The sequence below is a fragment of the Schistocerca americana genome, chromosome 5 (genome assembly GCF_021461395.2).
Source record: "Schistocerca americana isolate TAMUIC-IGC-003095 chromosome 5, iqSchAmer2.1, whole genome shotgun sequence".
NCBI classification, from domain to species: Eukaryota; Metazoa; Arthropoda; class Insecta; order Orthoptera; family Acrididae; genus Schistocerca; species Schistocerca americana.
The window spans coordinates 271,771,794-271,798,998 of NC_060123.1; positions in this window are offsets into that span (position 1 = coordinate 271,771,794).

A 27,205-nucleotide genomic window follows, 5' to 3' on the forward strand; every position below is an offset into this window, starting at 1 on the left:
GTTCACAGTACGAGCAGCCCCTAGCGGCTCGCCAACTCACAACTATTCATGACGTCGCCTTTCCGGCTTAGATCTTTTTTAATGTGTGACTTGTAAGTACTACATCTTTTCCAGTCAGTTCAAACTTTAATTTTATTTATGTATTATGTACCTAATATGTTTTAGAACAGTTAGTCTAATTCTGAAGACGACGCTCATAGTAGCGTAGAAACCTGGTCAATTTTGACTTAATATTTGTGACCGAGGGCTTATTTGTTCTAATATAACTCTGACACGGTCACTGAACCTTAGCAGCTATGTTCAAAGTTTTATATACACTTGTTACATAATGTTCCTGACAGCGTTGTAGACATGGTCTGATGAGATGTTTCCAGATGTTCATCGACTTGCCCAGGAACGCTACCGACCTATTCAGCAGAACCCGAAACACCACCACCACCCTACTGCGCAATTCGAGGAATCTGCAGGCTACGTGGTCACAGAATCGTCTGAGCCTCTGGTTCAGACTCTCCACACAGCTCCAAAACCATTGATAATCTCTTCCGATTCAAAGTGACACACATCACTGGTACGAACGTGAACTGTCACCTGTGACTGGCTGCACCCTTTGCTCCTCATGGCATCTGGAAAGACCCGTTCCACATCTGGAATGCCTCCAGCCCAGTATGCACACGCAGTGCACACTGGCTTTCTTCCTCTACTTAGCAGCCATGTCCCTAAGAGATCTCATGATGCGTCTAGCATTGGAGCTCCCAACTATGAATAATCCCACCCCCTGTGACTGGCCAAATCTAGCAGGGTGAGAGGTTTCCTCTGAAATAGGACAAGCGACTGTGTCTGACTGGGAGACAGTTTCAGCCACAGGCACTACCTATAATGTGTTTGTGAGACTAAATGGGGATGCCTCATGTTTGGTCCCATGGAAGTTTTTTGCTGCCTGCCAGGCCACAAGGTGACCTCCCACTGTGCCACAGGTTAGCAGTCCGCCTTAGTGGGCTGGTTACTGATACAGACTGATCAGCGGACTCATGGGTCATGCTGGATGACGTTGGATCCCCATGACTGGTCCACAACAGTGATGACCAACCGCTGCAGCTTCAAGCTGTGTGACTGAAGCCAACACAGCCTGGAGCTGAGAGCGAAGTGTCGCCAACTCAGCTTCCATTCGCTTACAGCAATCACCATCCCTATCCATTCTAAAGGTTGTGGAAAACTACAGGACACAGACTATCGACAAGCACTGCAGAACTCTGACGAAAACGCAGGATGTATTCAAAAAATAAGATTAACACACAGAGACTGAAAATCCAAGCAACCAAAGAACACAGGTGAGACCAAATAATTCACTCTTGGATAGGAACTTGTAAAATGGCACAAAATCAGTTTACTTTCCGACGCAAACAAAAAGTCGAGAAGTGTGTCTAGTAAATATTAAAATTAAGAAGCAGACATCCAAGAACTAAACTACCAAAGCACACAGATGAAGCTATATAAATCGCTCCTGGTTAGATCCTCGCAAAATGTCACGAAATTGGATACTTCCTCTTGCTGCTGTATATCGGCGGACGGCTGCTGCCTGACTAAATGATTAATGCCAATGAACGATCACTCACACATTATATAACTCTACTGTACACACTGACGAAAACACAAGAACTGAGTTTAATAAATTGGATTAACACGCTTAGACTGATCCAACTGCCTTTCATGTAACTCGTTTTGTGTGGTAACTCCACCGTTATTCACTCTGGACACAAGTTTAAAGATATTTGGTGTAAATACACTTTGTGTCTTCCTTGCGTTTCCTGGTAGAACGAAAGTAGAAAGACGACAGGCCATTGGTTTGTGGGCCACTGAAGAGGCACTTCCTTGGTGTGAAAAAAGTGGCCAAATATTACCCACTCATGGTCTTTGTTTGATGCCAGCTAACAATAAATTTCGTAAGACTTACGCTGACCAAGTGGTAACTAATTACATTAAATTTTCCAATCATATCCTGCATTTTGTATATAATTCTTCCTCAGAAGAGCGTCCATGGTGATGGTATTTCGTTGCTTGCGGCGACCTGTCAGTGATTATGTATCAACGGCGTGATTGTCTAACATACGGATGGCTGTAATTAGATGTTGTGCAGTCTAGCTAAGGTTGTTCTGTCAAATCTGAGGAAGAAAAGATGGGTGAAATAGATGACACCACACAGACTTAGTGTTCCCTAATAACACTACTTTGAAAGTTTCTTCTTCCCTTAAAGGACGCAGCATTAACAATAGTGGCTCCAGTTTAGAACCCACAATACTCGAAACTTATGGGTTTTAAAGGGTATTGTGGTAGTTTGTGGTTATCACGACGTGTTCTCCGCCACCAGTTCCCGTTTTGATAACCAAGTATTGACACTCATCTTTTGTGTCATCTCTAATTTCTGAAATAGTTACCGCCCCCTCTTCTCCCGATTTATTAGCACTACACTGAAGGGCGTCGATGATCTTGCCTGCGAGGACGTAATTAGTCTTCCAGTTAGTCCCTTTTCTGCACTTACGTTTTCATCGCAAATTAGCAATTACAAAAAATATCGTCAATTTTCTGCTTCACACAGTTAAATGGTTCAAATGGTTCAAAAATGGTTCAAATGGCTCTGAGCACTATGGGACTCAACATCTTAGGTCATAAGTCCCCTAGAACTTAGAACTCCTTAAACCTAACTAACCTAAGGACATCACACACACCCATGCCCGAGGCAGGATTCGAACCTGCGACCGTAGCAGTCCCGCGGTTCCGGACTGCAGCGCCAGAACCGCTAGACCGCCGCGGCCGGCTTTCACACAGTTAAATTTCTGTTTTGTTGTACAGCTTTTGTCCTCTGCAGCAACTTCTTTAATACAAAATTAATTCCGTGGCAGTTTTGAAGACGACTTCCGCTTATTAGTGTTTTACGCTTATTCCTTTCAGCACCAATTGTGCAGAGAACCTCATCTCAGTCGATACTTAATGGACCCTAAAAACGAATGTTGTGACTCTGAAATGCTCAGCACATGGCTGTGTTAATACACACTACCTGACGCAACCGAGATACGTTACTGAGGGGAATATCATGAAGCCTTGTGTCACAGCGGAAATTGCCTGATCCTTACCTCCTAATACGGAGCTGCTTTATACTCTCGGTAAATATAATTCACATCGAATAATAACGAGGCTGAACGTTATTACCTTAATCTCGGTAAGTAAAACGAAACCCTAGTCAATAAGTCAGTCAGAGACTCATTTATTTTAATTCTTTGCTTGACGTGGCTGGTATAATGAAGAGGGTTTTTGTATCGGATCCATCCATTACTTCCCTTCCCCTTTCCCCACCCTATACCCCTTCCTCTTGTCGCGCCTGCCCCTCCGCCTCTCCTCCCTGTTCGTCTCCCTTCTATCCGTTCCACCAGTGCCACCGTATACATTTCATCCCCTCCCAGACTTTTTCCATTATAATTCAAGGGCACCCTTCCCAACTCAATCCGTATTCCTTCCCAGATTTTACAAAAGAGAGTTTGGCTGTTGGACGTCAGGGAGCTTGTCAATAAAGCATTCACTAGGTTCCTCGCTCTATAATCGTCTCCCCTTGACATTATATCTACGTTAATTATTAACTTGAAGAGGAGAAAGAGTGGAAAATATTGCGTCATGAACTCCAGTCTAATAAACAGTGTTGACGTTAAAGAAAATTTGTTAAAATGACCTGTAACCGGCATTTCCCACGTGCGACACTTTCTGCGGTAGATTTTAAATTTTTTTAGGCTCCTCAAAAACGGTAAAATTATTTGTTTTACAAACAGAGGTGCCAGATGTGTTAAAAATGATAGACCATTTCATCCACTCTCGATCTACGTCGAGTTTGTGTCAGCATCGAATAAGTTTTCCACTTGACATACGTAAAATGTAATAGTGTTTAATGTTTTGTTCCGCTAGATGTGTATAACAACAGTAAGTGACTGGCATTGTAAGAATACGGGAACTGACGAAACCAGATTGACGAAAGCAGACAGATTGACTTGTTTATTGTATATGGTTTCCTTGAAGTTTCCTGCATGAGGCTACGTCTCATATTTTATTTTATTTGCTTGGATATTTGTCGTAGACAACGGCAGTTAACAGTCAGTGTATTGCAAACGCATTTTGTCTGCCGATACTAGACTCTTTGCTAAGCAAACTGGCCTGTATACGGCTTTTTCGAACGTATTTCTGTGGGGTTAATCGTCGTTTATTTTGATGGTATTAAAAGCGTCGTTGATTGTTTTCTGTGCATGATCTCACTCTCAACTTCAAAAAGGCCCAACGTATTCAATTCTGCGCATCTGTAGGTGCTACACCATTGGTAGGTGTAACACAATGTTCCCGCATTGATGAGAATGTAAACTATAAAAATCATATTTTTCCCCTCCTAGGACAACTTAGTTAAGCGGCATTCACATTTAGAATCATTGCAAATCTTGGCGAGGGACAAATCAGTAACATACTTTGCAGTATTTCATTGAATAATATAGTATGGAATAATGTTCCGGGGTCACTCATCTTTAAGGAAGTCTTCACTGCTCAAAAGAGTTCTGTGAAATTATGTGGTGTTCACGCACGGTCATATTGTAGACATATGTGTAAGGAGTTAGGCATTCTGACTATCGCTTCACAGTATATTTACATACAATAATCCGGAAAGCACAGCTGCTGTTACAAGAGAAGGCCTAGTAATTATCATTTTCTAAATTAGAGGTTAGTGACATGATAATTGTGCACAAGAATGGAAGGAAAATTTCAGTAGAGTTTAGACAGTGGTAGTGCCTACAGGCAATTAGAATTAGCTTGAACGTCGACTGTAATAAATACAGTGTTCGTAAAAACAGTTTTATTAATTTTACAAATTCCGTAACGTGTTCAGTAATACTGCAGACACTGCAATGGAGAGCAATGTGATCGATATATGTCCCTGCGTCCATACTCTGCAATCCGTTGTAAAGTGCATGGCACGGGGAACTTCCCACTCTATCAAGTATTAGGATTTGCACGTTTCTTATTTGCCTGAGGAGCGCCGGCAAAATGACTGTTTAAATGTCTGAGGCATTCGCCGTAAATAGTCTAGTCATATCTTCACAGTCCCCACCGAATCATCGGAAGCTGTAGTATATTCATAGGTTCCTCACTTGATACTGCTTCTTGAAACTTTGTAGCTAGTCATTCGGTGGATAGTTGACTATCTTCAACCGTCTGCCATTTCAGCTTCTTCAGCATTTCCAAGACGCTCTCCCGTGAGTCAAGCAAACATTAGACACGTGTATTTTCATTAACCGCTGTGAGTCTCATTTAATATATCTTCCGATCACCTGAGCAGTATATGTAATATCCAAAAGACTTGTTCTGCAAACAGTTAAGCACTACACGTTCTTATAATGCGATGCCTTTATTGCAGTCGTATAATCAGTATCCCGGATGAAAGGGTTAGAATATATTATGAAATCACTAAAGAAGACAAGTTATCACCAGCAACGATATATTTCTACTAGAATGATCGATGGAGGTAAGCAGTGCGTAAGAAAATGGAGTCGGATTAGGGAGGATGTTTCCAAACCCCGTCCGGCTATATAGTTTAATATTCTCCGCGTTTTCTTCAGATTCTGGAGGCATATGCTAAAATCACACTGACTAATTCGTTCCCGTCCTTGTAACTTTTCTCTTATCCTGTGTCTCCAATGAATGTACTTAAAGGAGACGTTAAACCATAACCTTCATTCCTTCTTCCAATGATCCAGTTATGTAAAAACAGATTTCTGTAGCCGAGTATGACGGTCGAGAAACTAGTGGTCTATTGTTACAACACTTGCACGATCGGTATGGATCCTTAGACAATCGTTTAAGAAAATTATCTCTGTAAATACCAGTTCACGTCACTTTGGTAAAAGACCGGTGATTTATGGGAGTCTGATATCCTTACGATGCTATTACGTCTCACTTGCTCAAAAGTCAGTAAAACCTATTCTGTTCTTCGTGAATCACCTTGTGCTTGCTCCTCTTCTATTTCCCAGTCGTGTAAGGGACTGCCGCCTTCTCCCCCTCAAAGCATTAAATTGTGTATTAGTATACACAGATTTATCTTCCATCAAAGAATTTGTTGATGTGGCACATCCATAACCGACACCTAACATAAATTGAGCAGAGTGCTTATAGTGTGCTTAAGTTTATTACACGCTTAGTGGCTCGTTTGATTTCTGATAAGTTGTCATATACTGTTGTTATGCATTTTCGGGTACCTACCAATAAGTCAGTCATACGTTTGTTTCCCACCCGGTTAGTAATTGCTGCTGTGATAAAAGGATACTGATGGGCAGATTAAAAACAATGGAAGTCAGCAGCTCTATCAGTTTTCATAAACCCATACATTTGTAACATTCGTGTTAGTCATCTCGACGGATGCCAACAGATTTGTGGAAGGACTAAACATTGTCGTTCATACCCTTCTGCCCCATGTTTGATACTTGCACAGCAGACGAGACCAAGTAAACTAAGTGTATTACTCAGCATAGAACAAGAATAATCATAACAGACAGGAATACTGAATAGTAGCTATGTGAAATGGATTGGGAGTAATGCTGACTGAGTGAGGAATATTTATTTAATGTGCCGTTTCTGTGTTTTTGTGTAATCAGTCCCACACAATGGCTGCATGATTCACCATTGATAATTTTTGTTCCGTTTGCTCTTCATTGATCTCATTTCAGGTACTATCCGTGTAATATTCATACCGTCGACGTAGCATTCAGCATGACTTGTTCTTTTGTTGGTGGAGACATCGTCTTCTATGGGACTTGATGATGGTCTCGGATCATATTTCTGATCCGAAGAAACGTTAAATGGTCAAAATATTGTGATTTTGAGGTGGCTTCCACTTATTATTCAATGAAATGAAGTATCTGAACTTCGAAAGAACTAGTTTCACTAATACGTGAACACACCTATGAACGGAAGATACTTCTGCCTTTAGTGGTACTACAAAAACTCATTATCTCCAAATTCCAATAGCTCTCCCGCTACAACTGTCCATTTCACATCACACTCCCACCAAGGCTCTCCATTTAGAACTTCTCTTTCGCCACGTCGATAATAATCGCTGGTATGTCTTTGGAATAATTAATGAAATTTAAAGTACTGAAATTGAAATAAAATGCTTAAATATTAACTCTGATACGCATAATATGAAACAACTGATTTTTGTGTTTATGTGTACATGTAAAATTATTTACATTTAACTGTAGATATCGATGCCTGCTAGTCACCAACTTTTCTTATTGTGTTATTGACTTGCTTGCATCACAAAATGTCCGTTTCATGTAGATACCTTGTTCCCTTCACTATGATGGCTCGGAAACTGGGTGAAGTGTACCTCTGTTCACCACCAAATCCTGAAAAGTTTGAGACCGATCGTTATTGTCAAGATCTAACATTCGTCTCTAGTCCCTGCCGGTTAAGATCTTTATACAACCACTGATCATGTGCCGTATTACATGCATGCCAATGGTATGCCATACCTAGGAGACACGCTAGACGGTCGGCGTCTATACAATAACAAGTTGGGCAACTTTTTTCACTGTGGGATCATGGGCACGGTCAAAAACGACGGTTTCTTTCTGCCATGTTTCCACGTCGACTCGTCTTACTGCGCTGATGCTCTACAATTGGCTGACACCGCTTCACTGTCACAACTTATGCCAACGGTGAAGGATCACCGTCTAAAACCGCCGTTCCACGGAACGTGCACTCGGACATTGAGTGTTGAGGGTGACGAGTTACTGACATCATAGAGCGTCAGAAGTACATTCTGGAGTCTTCCCGAACGCGCAGAGCAGTACCTAGCGTGCAGATATTCTGAATGTGCGTTTCAACGTAGACGAATAACATGGAAGAACACGACCTAAGTCACACGCAAACCATCTGTCTCCAGTACTGAACCGCGAGACGCCATATTGGTTAGAAGTTGAAGCCTATGCGTAGATATACCGTTTCTAAACATCAGCAAAATCAGTATCTCTCGAAAACTCTTCATTAACTGTATAATTTGTTGTAATACGAGTAAATAACGGGTTAATTTATATTGATAGTTAAAAAATCGTTGTACCTTTATCTTATGAAACTATACCGTTTCGCCCGCATCTCGTGGTCGTGCGGTAGCGTTCTCGCTTCCCACGCCCGGGTTCCCGGGTTCGATTCCCGGCGGGGTCAGGGATTTTCTCTGCCTCGTGATGGCTGGGTGTTGTGTGCTGTCCTTAGGTTAGTTAGGTTTAAGTAGTTCTAAGTTCTAGGGGACTTATGACCACAGCAGTTGAGTCCCATAGTGCTCAGAGCCATTTCATATACCGTTTCAAGTCAGCGGTACACCGAGGATCCATAAGAAACGCTTTGTTCTTGGCACAGTTTGTTGCAATATCATGCAATTTACTAAGATATCTACGGTTAAGGCTTTCAGGAGATGCTAGCATGCTAAGCGTGGTCACGGTTTTTTCTTTTGTTTTTTTCGTGGCAGATGTAGCGTAATAAACGGGGTTGTAGAAATGTAGGTGTCATGTGATGTGTTTCCGGTTCGTATCTCACTAGTTACAAATATTTTTTTTCTAACCTTCGCATTTTCTCATAGGTTCTGATACTTTCTTATTAGTTAAAAAAAATTGTATTCTATAATATTTGATATGACGTAAATACAAGTGCGCTCTTTCTGAGGAATGAATTTGTTCTATTAGCTTTGTCTAAAAGACATCTTGGACTACCCCCAGCAAGATATTTTGCATCTTGTTGTTTTAGGTTTTGTATAACACATGTCGTAAAGATTCTGCTGCTGAATAGGAACAGTGATCAAGTAAGGATGACCTTAGGGTTTTACTAAATTGTGAGAATGATGAAACAATTTGTTTTGCGTGAAGAACAACTGTAAATTCGGATCACACTATTTCTAATATAACTTCTACAAGCCAATGTCCTTATTTGCTAGACACAGCAGTTTCCTCTTCGCCTTTCAACATGTCATGGACACAGAATGAGATTTTCACTCTGCAGCGGAGTGTGCGCTGATATGAAACTTCCTGACGGATTAAAACTGTGTGCCGGGCCGAGTCTCGAACTCGGGACCTTTGCCTTTGGCGGACAAGTGCTCTACCAACTGAGCTACCCAAGCACGTCTCACGCCCCGTCCTCACAGCCTTACTTCTGCCAGTACCTCGTCTCCTACCTCCCAAACTGTACAGAAGCTCTCCTGCGAAACTGTGGCTGTGAGGACGGGTCGTGAGTCGCTTTTGGGAAGCTCAGTTGGTAGAGCACTTGCCCGCGAAAGGCAAAGTTCCCGAGTTCGAGTCTCGGCCTGGCACACAGTTTTGATCTGCCAGGAAGTTTAATGTTGATGGACGTTGATGTTTATATTTATGTATGGAACAGGACAAAATGACTAGCGTATGGGCAATCGAGGAAATATGCGTTTTCATAGAGCAAACACTGTAGGAATTTTACGCCCATCCTTTTCCTAAATAGTGTGATTTGAGAGCCAGACAGAGCCGACAACTGTCGGTAGAGCACGCTGCGATCGCATATATCACGATGAGGCAAACGTAACGAACGCGCAGGTCGCATCGTTCCTGAGCATTCATCAGCATACTGAAGCTGGCACGATCGGCGGTAACGCTATAAAGCACGGTCCGTGTGCGATGGTTTAATGCGCTCCAAAGCGACCGGTGTGTTCCTTTGAGGGAGGTGACCAAGCATACGACGGCGACGCACGACTACCTGCTGCACTTTCACTGCGCCACGTGGTGGAAAAAGCTCCTCCCACTGTGTTAACAACTTTTCATCTGGCCGAACAATTACGTCGCAGCACCTCGGTTCGGCCCAGCCGCCCCGGAACACAATGGCATGGGGAGCACAGCCGAAACGCAGCGGAGCCCGGCCAAGATTCCTTCAGGGAGGGGCGGGCCGCCGACGCCGAGGATTCACGACGCCGGAGGAGGGCGCACCGCACCGTTTTTCCCTATCGCCACATCGTGTTCCTCCGGACTGAGCGCCATTAAATGTTACGACGCCACGCACCAGCGCTATCGGCGGCCAGATGATGATTTCCTCGGCCGGCCTGGGGTCGCCCCAAGGACGACGGGCGGGCCAAACCGAGCGGCCTAATCTGGACGCGTCCAGGTCTGCCTCTGCAGACACTGTACGCAGCGCGTGTGTGCGTGCCTGCGAGTGAGTGCGTGGGGCTGGTAGGCCGCTTTATCGCCGCGCCAGCACCCGCTCGGGACTCGCGACTTGATTAAAACGTTAAATTAATTTGCTCTTGAGTAATAACCATTATCAGTTAGGCGATGTGATCCGGGGCGAGCGCGCAGCGGCAGCGCCACCTGCAACTGTGCCTCCTGCCGGTAATTGTCGTCGCCCGTAATGGCAGAGCGCCGGCCGTGGGGCTTAATCAACGTTCGCCGGCAAGCGCGGTTTGTATGCGTCCGCCCAGCACGGCTGCGGGAGACGCGTCACCTCACAGCGCGCGCGGTGACAATGGGACCAGGACGAGTACGTTCCATTAGAGACACAGCACGGCAGCACAGCATTGGGCGAGAGAGGAGGGCAATACACTGCTGAAATTTAAAGCTGTGAACGTAAGCGCAGGCTGCCGCGGCCGTTGTCACATCTAATAAAATTCTTCTGTGTTGGGGACAACAGTTAGCAATGCACCCTGAGGAAGGCGTCTTGCAGTAGTGGCCGAAACGTCGTAATTTTATAGTTGGTAATGCGGTCCCAAATCCAGAAGAATTTTACTTACTTAAAGCTGTGAGAATTTAACCAGAATTCTACGTGGACTTTTATCACAGCCAGAGTTCGTTTTCTCGGAGACTTAACGGTGAAATACGTCTTTTCACAAGTTCTGCGAACTGTAAGATAGACCTGTAGAAAATAATTTATTTAACAAAATAGATTTACAGTCCTCTAATAGAACCTCCAATCTCGTTTACGTCAGCTTCCGAGGTTTTGGCAACTTCCGTAATCGGGAAAGGGCACCTTCATTGTTGAGCTGTCTGATTACTCGGGACGTCTTAAACTGCATCAAGGTGTTCTCCACGGAGTTGTTCCTTCAGTTTTGGAAATAAATCACAGCCTGGTGGACTCATATCAGGACAGTATGGTGGCTGGGGAAGCATTTCTTGCCCATATTTTTCGACCGTATCTCTCACTGGTAGGTTAATAAGTTGTGATGGGAACAATAGAATGACAACAATCGATTCGGCCGGCTGTTGGAAACAATTGACTCATTCGGATCTAGTTTTATGTATCAGCTGAATTACTAATTTATTCTTTTGAAAGGAACCATCTATGGAAGCAACGAAACGAAAACAACCATTTAAATCCCTTGTTAGAAAACAATTGACTTACTCGGTTGTAGCTTTACGTGGCAGTTGGATTATTTTTTCATTTCTTTCACCTGAAACCAGTCTGTGAGAGCCACCGAATGAAAACAGTCGATGCATTCCGGCGCATTCTGTTTTGAGCTGAAACTTCCGACAGTTTTGCCATTGTTAAATCATTATTGTTGGCCCTTCTCTGTTACCTCCTGTGGCCACTGTTAATTGTAGCTTTACGCGGCAGTTGGATTATTTTTTCATTTCTTTCACCTGAAACCAGTCTGTGAGAGCCAGCGAATGAAAACAGTCGATGCATTCCGGCGCATTCTGTTTTGAGCTGAAACTTCCGACAGTTTTGCCATTGTGAAATCATTATTGTTGGCCCTTCTCTGCTACCTCCTGTGGCCACTGTTACTGCTGATCCCAGCCTGCTTTGTATTGGCTGCCAGTAAGTAGCTAAATTTCACTTTGGCGTCCATGTTCATAAACAGGCATTTTCTTAATAGTGATCTCTCCGTCTATATCAAACTCCAGAATTTTCAGTGGTGTGGGAATGGAAGAAATCATATGAGGAGTTAGAAAGCGACTCTCTAGAATCCAGACAAACTCAATTAAAAATACAGTATCCTAAAGGATGATTTATATTGTGAAATTGCATTAAATAAAGAAATTCAAAGAAAATTAACGAACAATGACAAATCCATCTCGCGAAAAAAAATAAAAATGCTTCGGACAAGTGATACTGTGTGCTTAAAAACGAAGTGATCAAGTGACCAAATAACTCTAAAAAGTATTGCTTTCTGTTTACGTCACCTCAGCATTTACCGAAATAGAATTATAGGTGGCGGGTGCAATCCAAAAGGAAGATGGTGACAGAGTTTCAATAAATTAAAATAAAAAACTAGCTGCTCATTTATTCAGACATAAATTTATAATGCAGCATTAATTATTAACCAGTGCATACCAACCAAAAATGAGTTTTTGATGTTATAAATACGAAACATAAATTTTGAAAATCCTTCAGTTTTAGAAATCTGCTTTTTAGCCACATCTCCTTAAAATACGTTATTTCTGTCGTGATTCATGGATCACGTATAACCGAAAACGCTGAAAAAGTATGTAAACGAAAGCACTAAAATCCGGAGACTAAGTGAAAACATTCTTATACTCGACATGATCGTAGAGACCAGTTTTATTCGGTTGTTTCATTCGAATGAAGAAATCGACTAAACGAAAACAGAACTGATTGGCCAATCGGTTGTTAAAACTAGTCGGTTGCCCCTGATTAGCAATATCCGGTGATGCATTATCGTGCAGAATGAGGACACCAGCGCGCGGGATTAGCCGAGCGGTCTTAGGAGCTGCAGCCATGCACTGTGCAGCTGGTCCCAGCGGAGGTTCGAGTCCTCCCTCGGGTATGGGTGTGTGTGTTTGTCCTTAGGATAATTTAGGTTAAGTAGTGTGTATGCTTAGGGACTGATGACTGTAGCAGTTAAGTCCCATAAGATTTCATACACATTTGAATATTTTTTGAGGACATCAGCTGAAAGCATGTCAGGCCTTCTTCGAGGAATTATCTGGTGCAAAACAGTTCGCAAAAACCGCTTGTAGTCCCGCGCCAGTTGCAGACGTCCGTGGCTTTGACTCCATTCGTGTCATAAGCAAATTATCATCAGTTTCACCTTTGATCGCGGCGGAATATTTTCGGACGTGGAGAGTCGGAACTTTTCCTTTGTCACGGCTGAGACTTCAGTGTCTTGGTTCCATTTGCTCTGAGCACTATGCGACTTATCTTCTGAGGTCATCAGTCACCTAGAACTTAGAACTAATTAAACCTAACTAACCTAAGGACATCACACACATCCATGCCCGAGGCAGGATTCGAACCTGCGACCGTAGCGGTCGCTCGTCTCCAGACTGTAGCGCCTAGAACCGCACGGCCACACCGGTCGGCCTTCAGTGTCTGGCTCAAATCTCGTATTCAGCTTTTATCAAGTGCAGCAGTCTTTTCCAGGTATTGTTCACCTTCTGTTTGATAGCGGTTAAGCAAGTTTTCTGCTATTCTTTTGCGAGTTGCTTTCTGCTCTTCAGTCTGATCATCTGGAACCCTTCTGGCAATAACTTTTCTCATTTTAAACTTTTCAATATGATTTTGTAAACTAAAGTGATAGACATGCTGGCCTCATACGAAATTTTCTCACATGTTTATCGTCGATACTGTCTCAAAATATCATTAAAAATGGCCTGAGAGATGCAGTCTGTTGCTGTGGCCGAGCGGTTCTAGGCGCTTCAGTCCGGAACCGCACTGCTGCTACGGTCGCAGGTTCGAATCCTGCCTCGGACATGGATATGTGTGATGTCCTTAGGTTCGTTAGGTTTAAGTAGTTCTAAGTATATGGGACTGACGACGTCAGATGTTAAGTCCCATAGTGCTCAGAGCCATTTGAACCATTTTTTTGTGGTCTGTTGCAGTTGATGGCTTTCCATTTCTTGAGTTGCCCTAAGCGCTTACCCGACTTTCACGGAAATGAGTAGACATCGTGATACTGTTAATTTCCATTCAGTTCTTTCCACGTAGGGATTCGATTTTGATGTAGGGACGCTGGTCATTACGTGTAATCCGATCTGATTCGGTATGAGCTTCCATTTTGAAAATGAATTACTCGCGACACAGCCACGCGAACTAGCAAACACTACTATCATCACTTCTAAAGTCTCGCTCACAACAGACACGAATCTCAACGTGAACTCGCCATCCTAACGGTCGTGCATGTGTGGTGTGCAATAAATTTGAAATGACGCTAGTAACTTTACACGTTTCATTGTCAGAAGCTATCTGAAAACGCTGACATGAGATAAGGTACCACGTGTTTCAAAACAAATATCGGGGTTTTGAGCCTTTGCAGCATTCGTTACAGAGAACTTACAGTTATAAATAACATATGAAAGAGGAACTGAAACAGTTTTACTTGCAAGAGTTATATGCAAGCACCATTCGTCACAAGGCACATATCGAGTTCATATGTTTGTTCCCAAACCACGACCCATATCTGGAGTAATTTTTCTAAAAAAAACTGCTTCTATTCTGTTTCTGAAGTCGGGTAGATCAGTTGCTAGAGGAGGCAGATACACAAGGTTCTTAATGAATCCCCAAAGGTGAAAATCGCAGAGTGTCATATGGGATGAACGTTGAGGCCTTACGAAACAAGATATATCATCTGGTCCCTTGCGGTTAGTCCAGCGGTCGGATGCAACGTCGTTTAACCAGTCGCGTACTAAGTTATGCCAGTGAGACGGCGCACCATCTTGCTGCCAAATAAAGTTCTACATTTACATCTAAATCTACATGGATACTCTGCAGATTACATTTAAGTGTGTGGCAGAGGGTTCATCGAACCACCTTCACAATTCTTTATTATTTCAGTCTCGTATATATCGCGGAAAGAACGAACACCTATATCTTTCCGTGCGAGCACTGATTTCCCTTATTTTATCGTGGTGATCGTTTCTCCCTATGTACGACGGTGTCAACAAAATATTTTTGCATTCGGAGGAGAAAGTTGCTGACTGGAATTTCGTGAGAAGATTCCGTCACGACGTAAAACACCTTTCTTTTGACGATGTTCAGCCTAAATCCTGTATCATTCCAGTGACACTCTCTCCCATATTTCGCGATTCCATGGTTCAGTGTTTTTCATCTGAGGAAAAAGATGAAAAAGAAAAGCCCATGATCTTTCCTCCGAGATATGGTACAAAAAAAGGAAAATGAAAAAAAAATCAATTTATGAGACTGTTGTTTCACTTGTACCATCTCGTGAGGATCTTCTGACCCCGAGATGGGCACATTGCCACTTAGGTAGAATGTAGATTCATCACTGAAGACGACAGGGGCAGAAAACCTTCATCGTCATGGAGTAACCAAAGTTGCGAAGTTGGCACGAAAACAGTACTCTGTAGGCTTCAGAGTTTGCAACAATTGCTGAAACGGAACTTGGTGTACAGCTCGATAGTTTTTTCTCATTAAATTTCCGGCACATGAGAATTAATAGCGAGAGGGTTGGTAACAAGCACGAGAGAATGACCCATACGGCGTTTGTTTATTTATTTATCCATTTTATTTAGTGCGTACCGCGTTTCCCTGAATCCTTTCCCTCGTGCGACCTGGGCTGTTTGAGTGAGAACATTTTTGGCAAGGTCAGAGTGCGCAAATCAGGTCAGAGAGGTCGCGAAGGCACGAGTATTGGCTCTGTCAGGTTGTCGAACCACCCATCCATGCCGCCCCCCCCCCCTCTTTTTGAACGTACAACTGTTTGACGATATGGCCCGCAGGACACTATTTCCTGGTTATAGGCGCTGTGCAGATGTTGAAGACTTAGCTCTCGCTTTTATGGTTATATTATCAAAGGTATTAGAATGTTTCAAATCTGCTCGTTACTTAAGTCCAGGTGTTGAAATGAAGTCTGAGATTACCGCGAAAACCCCATAAGGGAGTTTATTTTCGTAATTTGATAATTTCAGTAAGAACTTAGCGTTTGTGCCTTGGACAGGCACGCACCATGGGCCTTAAGCTCACGGTTATATTATTGCTCTGAGCGTAACAGAAGTTAATTAATTTAATGTATTTTAATGTGGTTCCACCTCCCCCCACCACCCCCTCACGAACCACGGACCTTGCCTTTGGTGGGGAGGCTTGCGTGCCACAGCGATACAGATAGACGTACTATAGGTGCAACCACAACGGAGGGGTATCTGTTGAGAGGCCAGACAAACGTATAGTTCCTGAAGAGGCGCAGCAGCCTTTTCAGTTGTTGCAGGGGCAACAGTCTAGAAGATTGACTGACCTGGCCTTGTAACATTAACCAAAACGGCCTTGCTGTGCTGGTGCTGCGAATGGCTTAAAGCAACGGGAAACTACAGCCGTAATTTTTCCCTTGGGCATACAGCTTTACCGTATGGTTAAATCATGATGTCATTCTCTTGGGTAAAATATTCCGAAGGTAAAATACTCACCCATTCCGATCTCCAGGAGGAGATTACTCAGGAGGATGTCGCTATCAGGAGAAAGAAAACTAGCATCCTACGAATCGGAGACTGGAATGACAGATCCCCTAATCGGACAGATAGGTTAGAAAATTTAAAAAGGGAAATGGATAGCTTAAAGGTAGATAAAGTGGGATATAGTGAAGTTAGATGGCAGGAGGAACAGGACCTCTAGTCAGGTGAATACAGGGTTACAAATACAAAATAAAATAGGTGTAATGCAGGTATAATAATGAATAAAAAAAACAGGAGCGCGGATAAGCTACTATGAATAGCGTAGTGAACGCATTACTGTTGCCAAGATTGATGCGAGGCAGCAGGTGATAAAGTGGGTAAAAAGACGAGGGCTAGAAGATATCCTTGGGTAACAGAAAAGATATTAAATGTTATTGATGAAAGGAGAAAATATGAAAATGCAATAAACCAAGCAGGCGAAGAGGATTGCAAACGTCTCAAAAATTAGATTGACAGGAAGTGCTAAAAGGCACTGCTGGTATGGCTATGGGACAAATGTAAGGATGCAGAGGCATATATCACTAAGGGTAAGATAGATACTGCCTATAGGAATATTAAAGAGACATTTGCAGAAAAGAGAAATGTCTGTATGAATATCAAGAGATCAGATGTAAAACCAGTCCCAAGCAAATAAAGAAAAGCAGAAAGTTAGAATGAGTATATAAAGGGTCTACGCAAGGCGATGTACTTGAGTGCAATATTATGGAAATAGAAGAGGAAGTAGATGAAGGTGAAATAGGAGATATGACATTGCTTGATGCATTTGACAGAGCATTGAAAGACCTGAGTCAAAAAAAGGCCCCAGGAGTAGACAACATACCATTAAAACTACTGATAGCCTTGCGAGAGCCAGTCTTCAGAAAATTCTACCATCTGGTGAGCAAGATGTGTGAGACAAGCGAAATACCCTCAGACTTCAAGAAGAACACAATAATTCCAATCCCAAAGAGAGCAGGTGTTGACAGGTGTGTAAATTATCGATCAGTTTAATAAGTTATGGCTGCAAAATAATAACATGAACTCTTTATAGACGAATGGAAAGCCCATGGAAGTTGACCTCGGGGAAGATCAGTTTGGATTCTGTAGAAATGTTGGGACACGCGCGGCAATACTGTCCTTACGACTGATCTTAGAAGGTAGATTAAGGAAAGGCAAACCTACATTTCTAGCATTTGTGGACGTAGAGAAAGCTTTTGACAATGTTGACTGGAATACCCTCTTTCAAATTATGAAGGTGGCAAAGGAAAAATACAAAGAGCCAAAGGCTGTTTAAAATTTATACAGAAACCAGACTGCAGCTATAAGGGGCATGCAGGGGCATGAAAGGGAAGCAGTGGTTGAGATTCGAGTAAGACAGGGCTGTAGGTTATCTCCGATGCTGTTCAGCCTATATACTGAGCTAGCAGCAAAGGAAACAGTGAAGAATTTGGAGTAGAATTAAAATCCATGGAGAAGAAATAAAAACTTTGAAACTTGCCAGTAACATTGTAATTCTGTCAGAAACAGCAAAGGACCTGGAAGAGCAGCTGAACGGAATGGACAGTGTCTTGAAAGAAGTATATAAGATAAACATCAACAAAAGCAAAAGGAGAATAATGGAATGTAGTCGAATTAAATCAGGTGATACTGAGGGAATTAGATTAGGAAATGAGACGCTTAAAGTAGTATGTGTTTAGCTATGTGGGGAGCAAAATAACTGATGATGGTGAAAGTAGGGATGAGATAAAATGTGAACTTGCAGTAGCGAGGAAAGCGGTTCTGAAGAAGAGAAATTTTGTGGAGTGCAACCATGTGTGGAAGTAAAACAAGGACGATAAATAATTTAGACAATAAGAGAATAGAAGCTTTCGAAATGTGGTGTTACAGAAGAATGCTGAAGATTAGATGGGTAGATCACGTAACTAATGAGGAGATACTGAACTGAATTGAGGAAAAGAGGACATTGTAGAACTACCTGACTAAAAGAAGGGATTGGTTGGTAGGACACGTTCTGAGGCATCAAGGGATCACCAGTTTAGTATTGGAGGGAAGCGTGGGGGGTAAAAATCGTAGAGGGAGACCAGAGATGAATACGCTAAGCAGATTCAGAAGGATGTAGGTTGCAGTAGTTACTCGGAGATGAAAGGGCTTGCACAGGGTAGGGCAGCATGGAGGGCTGCGTCAAACCAGTCTTTGGACTAAAGACCACAACAATAAAAATGTGGTGTTACTTTCACAGTGATATTTTGGGGAAGTTTTATGATTTCCGATATGTTTGCTTTATGTACTTGGATTCCCGCCATGTGGTTGGTTGGAGCAACCGCCACATTACTAAAGTGTAGTTTCGTTCCAAAATGTATAGTATCTTCACTACAATTTCGTGTAACTCAATTCCGAAATAGTAAATTTGTGCTCAGAAAAATGGAATGTGCGCGTATTCAGTTTGGCGCGTTCAGTTGATACAAGGTACGAGTAAATAACTGTACAGTAGTGCGGGAGTGGAAGATACGATATAAATAATCTTGTGTATCAGAAATTTTGCATTTCTGTTCGCTACCGCAAATTGGCCACGTGTGTGAACTAGTAAGAAGGTGATAATCAGTAAATGTTTCTTGTGCCCACACAACAAATTGATTCACTTGTAATGAATTTTATTACCCAAAATACTCGGTTTAAACTTCTGTATCTACGAAAAGTTCCGATTTTAACGCCTGTTGATGAAATGGGGACACGCATAATTTTTCCCTCCGTATGATAGTGCTTCTTGTGCTCCCATAAGTACTTCGATTTAAATACAATGAAGTATGCTACCAAACAATCAGGGTAAACTATTGTATCGCTGAAGGTCGCCATTTTATCGACATTTATTCTGTTGGGATGGAAACTTGAAAAATTTTCCCGCCACATGACAGTAAATGTTCTTGCGTCACTAGTTCAGTAACGTGGTGTTGTTTCGGAACGCAGGATTAAACCAAAATTTCCATTCAGAGTCAAGTCGACCATTTGATACGCCCTCTTTGGCGCACGTTTTAACGATATTTGAAATAATTAGGCAGATACTCGTCCACCTGTAGTGTCCTTTCCTGAACTTGTTCTGCGTGACCTATAGTAATTAAATTTAATAGCAATAGAAGGCATGGGTTTAGGTATAATTGTGTACCTGCATAAAATTCCACTGTAGCCAGGTCAGCGCTCTCCTCTCCCTTTCAATAATTACGTGGAGAAAGTAAATCCTGTTTATTAGAGAGACCATTTGTCATGATGTATTACACTCCTGGAAATGGAAAAAAGAACACATTGACACCGGTGTGTCAGACCCACCATACTTGCTCCGGACACTGCGAGAGGGCTGTACAAGCAATGATCACACGCACAGCACAGCGGACACACCAGGAACCGCGGTGTTGGCCGTCGAATGGCGCTAGCTGGGCAGCATTTGTGCACCGCCGCCGTCAGTGTCAGCCAGTTTGCCGTGGCATACGGAGCTCCATCGCAGTCTTTAACACTGGTAGCATGCCGCGACAGCGTGGACGTGAACTGTATGTGCAGTCGACGGACTTTGAGCGAGGGCGTATAGTGGGCATGCGGGAGGCCGGGTGGACGTACCGCCGAATTGCTCAACACGTGGGGCGTGAGGTCTCCACAGTACATCGATGTTGTCGCCAGTGGTCGGCGGAAGGTGCACGTGCCCGTCGACCTGGGACCGGACCGCAGCGACGCACGGATGCACGCCAAGACCGTAGGATCCTACGCAGTGCCGTAGGGGACCGCACCGCCACTTCCCAGCAAATTAGGGACACAGTTACTCCTGGGGTATCGGCGAGGACCATTCGCAACCGTCTCCACGAAGCTGGGCTACGGTCCCGCACACCGTTAGGCCGTCTTCCGCTCACGCCCCAAAATCGTGCAGCCCGCCTCCAGTGGTGTCGCGACAGGCGTGAATGGAGGGACGAATGGAGACGTGTCGTCTTCAGCGATGAGAGTCGCTTCTGCCTTGGTGCCAATGATGGTCGTATGCGTGTTTGGCGCCATGCAGGTGAGCGCCACAATCAGGACTGCATACGACCGAGGCACACAGGGCCAACACCCGGCATCATGGTGTGGGAAGCGATCTCCTACACTGGCCGTACACCACTGTTGATCGTCGAGGGGACACTGAATAGTGCACGGTACATCCAAACCGTCATCGAACCCATCGTTATACCATTCCTAGACCGGCAAGGGAACTTGCTGTTCCAACAGGACAATGCACGTCCGCATGTATCCCGTGCCACCCAACGTGCTCTAGGAGGTGTAAGTCAACTACCCTGGTCAGCATGATCTCCGGATCTGTCCCCCATTGAGCATGTTTGGGACTGGATGAAGCGTCGTCTCACGCGGTCTGCACGTCCAGCACGAACGCTGGTCCAACTGAGGCCCCAGGTGGAAATGGCATGGCAAACCATTCCACAGGACTACATCCAGCATCTCTACGATCGTCTCCATGGGAGAATAGCAGCCTGCATTGCTGCGAAAGGTGGATATACACTGTACTAGTGCCGACATTGTGCATGCTCTGTTGCCTGTGTCTATGTGCCTGTGGTTCTGTCAGTGTGATCATGTGATGTATCTGACCCCAGGAATGTGTCAATAAAGTTTCCCCATCCTGGGACAACGAATTCACGGTGCTCTTATTTCAATTTCCAGGAGTGTATATGAGAGTCCCTGCTGTTGCTATAATGGGCAGTAAGTAGTTCCATTAGATACATGGCTAATTGTTCAAATCCTACAGGTAGTCAATAAATATCAGTTAATCGAGATTCTCTACTGATTATTTCCTCCCTTTATCATTAACAACTTAAAAAATAGGTATATCCTAAAGTATAAAAACCTCCCTAGAAAATGGAAAATAGGAATTGTAAAATATCCCTTAGAGATAACAGGCGAACCCCAAGAAATTAGTCCGTACCTCAGTCGCATGCTGGGTCAACAAATAAAAATGATTCTCCCCATTAATCCCTGCATAGGTGCCTTTTGTAGTGGTTGTAAGGACTGTGTTATCCGTTACCTTCCAATTTTTACTGGTAAGTTAAACCTACCAAGATTACTAATACCCCAGCAGTAACTCGCAGTTTTGTAAACTAGTACTACAGAGGGTAACTTGCAGAAGCATTAGGACACGATAAGCGAATGTAAACATCCTACCGTGTAGAATTTTATCAGTACCATCGGTAGGCTGGTTACGTTGCATTGCAAACGATAAGGCCTTACATATAAAAGACTCCGTAAGTCTCTACGCAGATGTAACTGAAACTGACAATCACGACTTGCCTTCTGAACTGATTTCTTGTGGCTACACGTGAAGAGCTCTCCCAGTCGTTCACGTTCTTCAGTTACTCTTGGTCGTCCCCATACTCTTCCCTTAGCAAACACAGCTAGTATCTTAAAACTGATGATGTTATCTACGGATGTTATTATCACTTGGGAAATTACTGTGTGACTTACGTTTCACTGCAACAAGAGATTCAGCACTTGCAAAATGCAAAGCACAAAAATCTCTCTGTTCTTTAGTCGCTTTCTTCGCTACAAGAGCTTTCTAACGGAAAATACAGGATGGAGTGCATGTACATGCGCACAGGTATACAAACAAAACTGTTTGAATTGTTATTTCATTTGCCCCTTTATTTGAAATCGTAAGTTGAGTGTAATAAATGATACAAAGCCTTAAAACTCCAATATTCATTTTAAAACAACGGGTATCTTCTTTACAGTTAGCCTACAGTACGGTGTGATGTATAAGCATTGAATTTTAACCACGACCTCGAAAAAATAAAACAACGTAAACATTGTTTCCCCTATAAAGCCATATTGACTATTTATCGACCATCCATGCGTAACTAACCTGTCCTCACACACTACCATAACTGTTAATCTCGTGCTGGAGAGACATTTCAGACGATAGTCGCTGACTGGTATCGGAAGATAAACAGGAGATTGTAGTGCCTGTATTGTATTGCATTATGTCTCGTAACATGTTGCTTGGTTATATATTTTAAGCAGATAACTTTTTCACGATACTGTGTTTGCAAGAAGTCCGATGCTATGTTCCTTCGTACATGCATGTTCGAAGTAACGGACAGTGTGAAAACTGCAGACGTTACGAAATACAGCAAATGTATTCACATTGCGAATATGAGCAACTTTCAACTGTAGAATGGAATGACGACATTTAAAATTTGTGCCAGGCCGGATCTCGACGTCCTGTTTGTCTCGAATGGCGCCTTAATCACTTCAGCTATCCGAGCACGCTTCACGGTCAAACCCAAACTTCCATATTACGTCGTCGCCAATGTGTAATTAACCTGCCCTCATACACATACTGCAACTCCCGTACAGGGGAGACATTTCATTCGATAGTCGTTAGTCTGGTATCGGTAAGTAAATGCGAGATTGCAGTGCCTGTGTTTAGTAAAAGTACGATGCAATATTCCTTTGGACATACATGCTTACATGCATGACGCATGGACCACGACAAATGGTGGTTCTGGTCTGGCTGCGAAGCGTGCTATAGACAAAATTGTTAAGGCGACCGCTCGTGACAAGCGGGAAATAGGGTTTCGAGTCAGTCTGGCAAAAATTTTCAGCGTCGTCAATTCATTCTACAGTTGGAGGTTGTTCATATCCTCATCTGTGAATACATTTTCTTCATAACAAATTAATAGCGGTGTCTGAAAAATCTTTACATATTTTTTTTTCCTTTCTTTGAAGGTACATATCTGCTACCACGGTACAGATTAAACACAGTACTGTAGCACCCCTCTCCAGGTGCAAAGTAGCATGGAGCAGGCCATTGATATAATGGAAATGGGATGAGCCATTTTTGTTATCCTCTAGCGCCCTCCTGGGTTACTGTGGTGCGGGTGTTTTAATATGTGCCGGGGCAGCAGACCAGTACCTTCAAACAAAGGAAAAATTAATCGCATAGTTTTCTTTTCTCAATATGATGATTAGAATCTTGTTACTACACCGCCTACATACTCCACTTTATCAATGGGCTGCACGACTTTGTTTGGGATTCCCAAGCGGCGTGATGCTATTCCAAGACAGGTAGATTTCAATGTGTAATAGAACCTGAAGTGACCATCCCTCATATGTTTCCATTACAAAACGACACGCAGAGTATATAAACATAAATACCGCCAATATAAATAAAATCACCGGGTAATGCTGTTGTCAGGGAGACTGACCAGGGAGGATTTTACAGCTCCCTAGTCGGGAAGGCTTTTCCCGCTCCGAGTAGGATTGACCCCTTCCTCGGAAGTGTGGGAGTCATGTCGTAAGGGTATGTGCATCTGGCCAGTGTCGTGTGTCGTTATGCGCTGCCTCCATAGTGGATGACAAGCGACAACTGAGATATAAATTGGCGGTTTATATAGGTAGTGCTTGCATTTTGAATTCCACGGGAATAACTGCGCCAGTAATCAGTTTTCGAACCGCTGCAACTACCTTCGAGCCGAGCCTCGATGCACAAATGAGCGTCGGTGCAATTTCAATAAACTTATAGACTACAATTTGTCGTATGAGAACATTTTGGTATTTATAAAAATCCGCAGACTTAATTACAACATGATAAAAATATGCAGAAGAAAAGTTAAAGGCGGGCTTCCGCTGTGTCAAATCGGTAGAAAAGACAGCCAAAGTCACAACCACGTACACAAATAATAAAATAATCAGAGTGCTTGAGTGTTTTTCGTTTTTTAATTATCAGTCTTTTCATTGGTTTTTATGCGGCCCACCAAAACTTCCTCTCCTTGCCAAACTCTTCAACACAGAGTACCACTTGCAGCCGAAGTCCTCAGCTATTGGCTGGATATATTCCGGTCTCTGTCTTCATCTACAATTTTTACCCTCTACAGCTCCGTCAAGTACCATGGAAGTTATTCCCTGATGTCTTAACACATGCCCGATCATCTCCTTGTGCCTTCTTCTTGTCAGTGATTTCGATGTATTCTTATCCTGATTCCCCACAGAACCTCCTCATTCCTTACCTTACCAGTACACCCAATTTCCGACGTTCTTCTGCAGCACTATATCTCAAATGTTTCGATTCTCTATTTCCGGTTTTCTCAGAGTCCATGTTTCACTACCACACAATTCTGTGTTCGAAACGTACTGTCTCAGAATTTTCTTTCCCAAATTAAGGCCGATGTTTGCAAGTAGTATACTTTCTTGGCCAGGAATGACCTTTTTACCTGTTCTAGTCAGCTTATGATGTCCTCCTTGCTCCGTCCGTCATTGGTTATTTTGCTGCCTAGGTAGCAGAATTCCTTAACTTCGTCTACTTCGTGACATTCAATCCTGCTGTTAGGTTCCTCTCTGTTCTCATTTCTGCTAATGTCTCCTTACTTTCATTTCTTCGATTTACTGTCAATCGGTATTCTGTACTCATTATTTTGTTCATTCCATTCAGCAAATCCTGTAATCTTTCTTCACATTCACTAAGGACAGCAATGTCATCAGCGACTCGTATCCTTGATATCTTTCACCTTGAATTTTAATTCCACTCTTGAACCTTTCTTTTTTTTTCCATCATTGCTGTTGAACAGTAGAGGCGAAAGACTAGATACCCATCTCACAACCTCTTTAATCCGAGCACCTCGTTCTTGGTCTTCCACTCTTCTTATTCCGTCCTGGCTCTTGTATGTGCTGTATACAACCAGTTTCTCTTTATATCATTCCCCAATTTTCCTCAGAATTTCGAGCATCCTGAAACACTTGACAATGTCGAACGCTTTTTCCACGACAAAAAATCCTATGAACGTGTCATCATTGTTCTTTAGTTTTGCAACGCCAGAATTGCATCTCTTCTGTCTTTACCTGTCCTAAAGCCAAGCTGATCCTCCTCTAACACATCCCTAATTTTCTTTTTCGTTCTTCTCTAAATTATTCTTTTTAGCTATTTGGATGCATTAGCTGTTAAGTGTACGATAATTCTTGCACCTATCAGCTCTTCGAACAATCGGAATTGTGTGGATAATGTTTCTATGAAAGTTAGATTTTGTATCGCAAGACCCTTATATTCTACACACCAGCGTGAATAGTCATTTTGTTGTCACTTGCCATAAGAAATTTAAAAATAGTATTGGAATGGATCTGTCGCCTCTGTCTTATACGATAGTAAGCCTTCCAAAGCTCTTTCAAATTCTGATTCTAATAGTGGATCCGCTGCCTTTCCTGTATAGACTCATGTGTCTTCTTTTATACGTCTGCAGACAAGTTGCCATCACCAACCCCCCCCCCCCCCCCCCTTCTTCCATTCCCCACCACAAACAAAGAGCAAAGAGGCATTCAGTGTACTCTTTGCACTTGTTAGTTCTGTCCTCAGCATTTAACAGTGAATTACCATTGCATTCCTATTGCTACCAACTTTGCTTTTAATTACACCGCAGGTTGTTTTGGCTCTTCTGTATCCTGAGTCAGTCCATCCGATAATCATTTCTTTTTCGATTTCTTCACATGTTTCACATAGCCATTTCGTCTTAGCTTCCTTGTACTTCTTATTTATTTCATTTCTCAGTAACTTGTATTTCTGTATTCCTGAATTTCGCTGAACGTTTTTGTACTTCCTTCTTTCATCGATCGATGAAGTATTTTTTCTGCTACGCATGGTTTCTTCGCAGTTATCTTCTTTGTACCGATGATTCTCTTTACAACTCAGTGATTTCTCTTTTCAGAGATGTCCATTCCTCTTCAACTGTACTGTCTACTGAGCTAATCCTTATTGCGGTATCTATTGCCTTAGAGAACTTCAAGCGAATCTCTTCATTCCTTAGTACTTCCCTATCCCACTTCTTTGCGTATTGATTCTTTCTGAGTAATCTCTTCAACCTCAGCCTACTTTGTGACGTGAGACTATGTTTGCTCTCGGGTACGCCTTAAACGTCTCAAAAATGAGATCGACAGGAAGTGCCAAATGGCTAAGCAGGGATGGGTAGAGGACAAATGTAAGGAGGTAGAGGCTTATCTCACAAGAGGTAAGATAGATACTGCCTACAGGTAAATTAAAGAGACCTTTGGAGAGAGGAGAACCACTTGCATGAATATCAAGAGTTCAGATGGAAACCCAGTTCTAAGCAAAGAAGGGAAAGCAGAAAGGTGGAAGGAGTATATAGAGGGTCTATAGAAGGGCGATGTACTTGAAGACCATATTATGGAAATGGAAGAGGATGTAGATGAAGATGAAATGGTAGATATGATACTGCGTGAAGACTTTGACACAGCACTGAACGACCTGAGTCGAAACAAGGCCCCCGGAGTAGACAACATTCCATTAGAACTACTGACAGCCTTGGGAGAGCCAGTCCTGACAAAACACTACCGACTGGTGAGCAAGATGTATGAGACAGGCGAAATACCCTCAGACTTCAAGAAGAATATAATAATTCCAATCCCAAAGAAAGCAGGTGTTGACAGATGTGAAAATTACCGAACTATCAGTTTAATAAGCCACAGCTGCAAAATACTAACGCGAATTCTTTACAGACGAATGCAAAAACTGATAGGAGCCGACCTCGGGGAAGATCAGTTTGGATTCCGTAGAAATGTTGGAACACGTGAGGCAATACAGACCCTACGACGTATCTTAGAAGAAAGATTAAGGATAGGCAAACCTACGTTTCTAGCATTTATAGACTTAGAGAAAGCTTTTGACAATGTTGACTGGAATACTCTTTTTCAAATTTCTGAAGGTGGCAGGGGTAAAATACAGGGAGCGAAAGGCTATTTACAATTTGTACAGA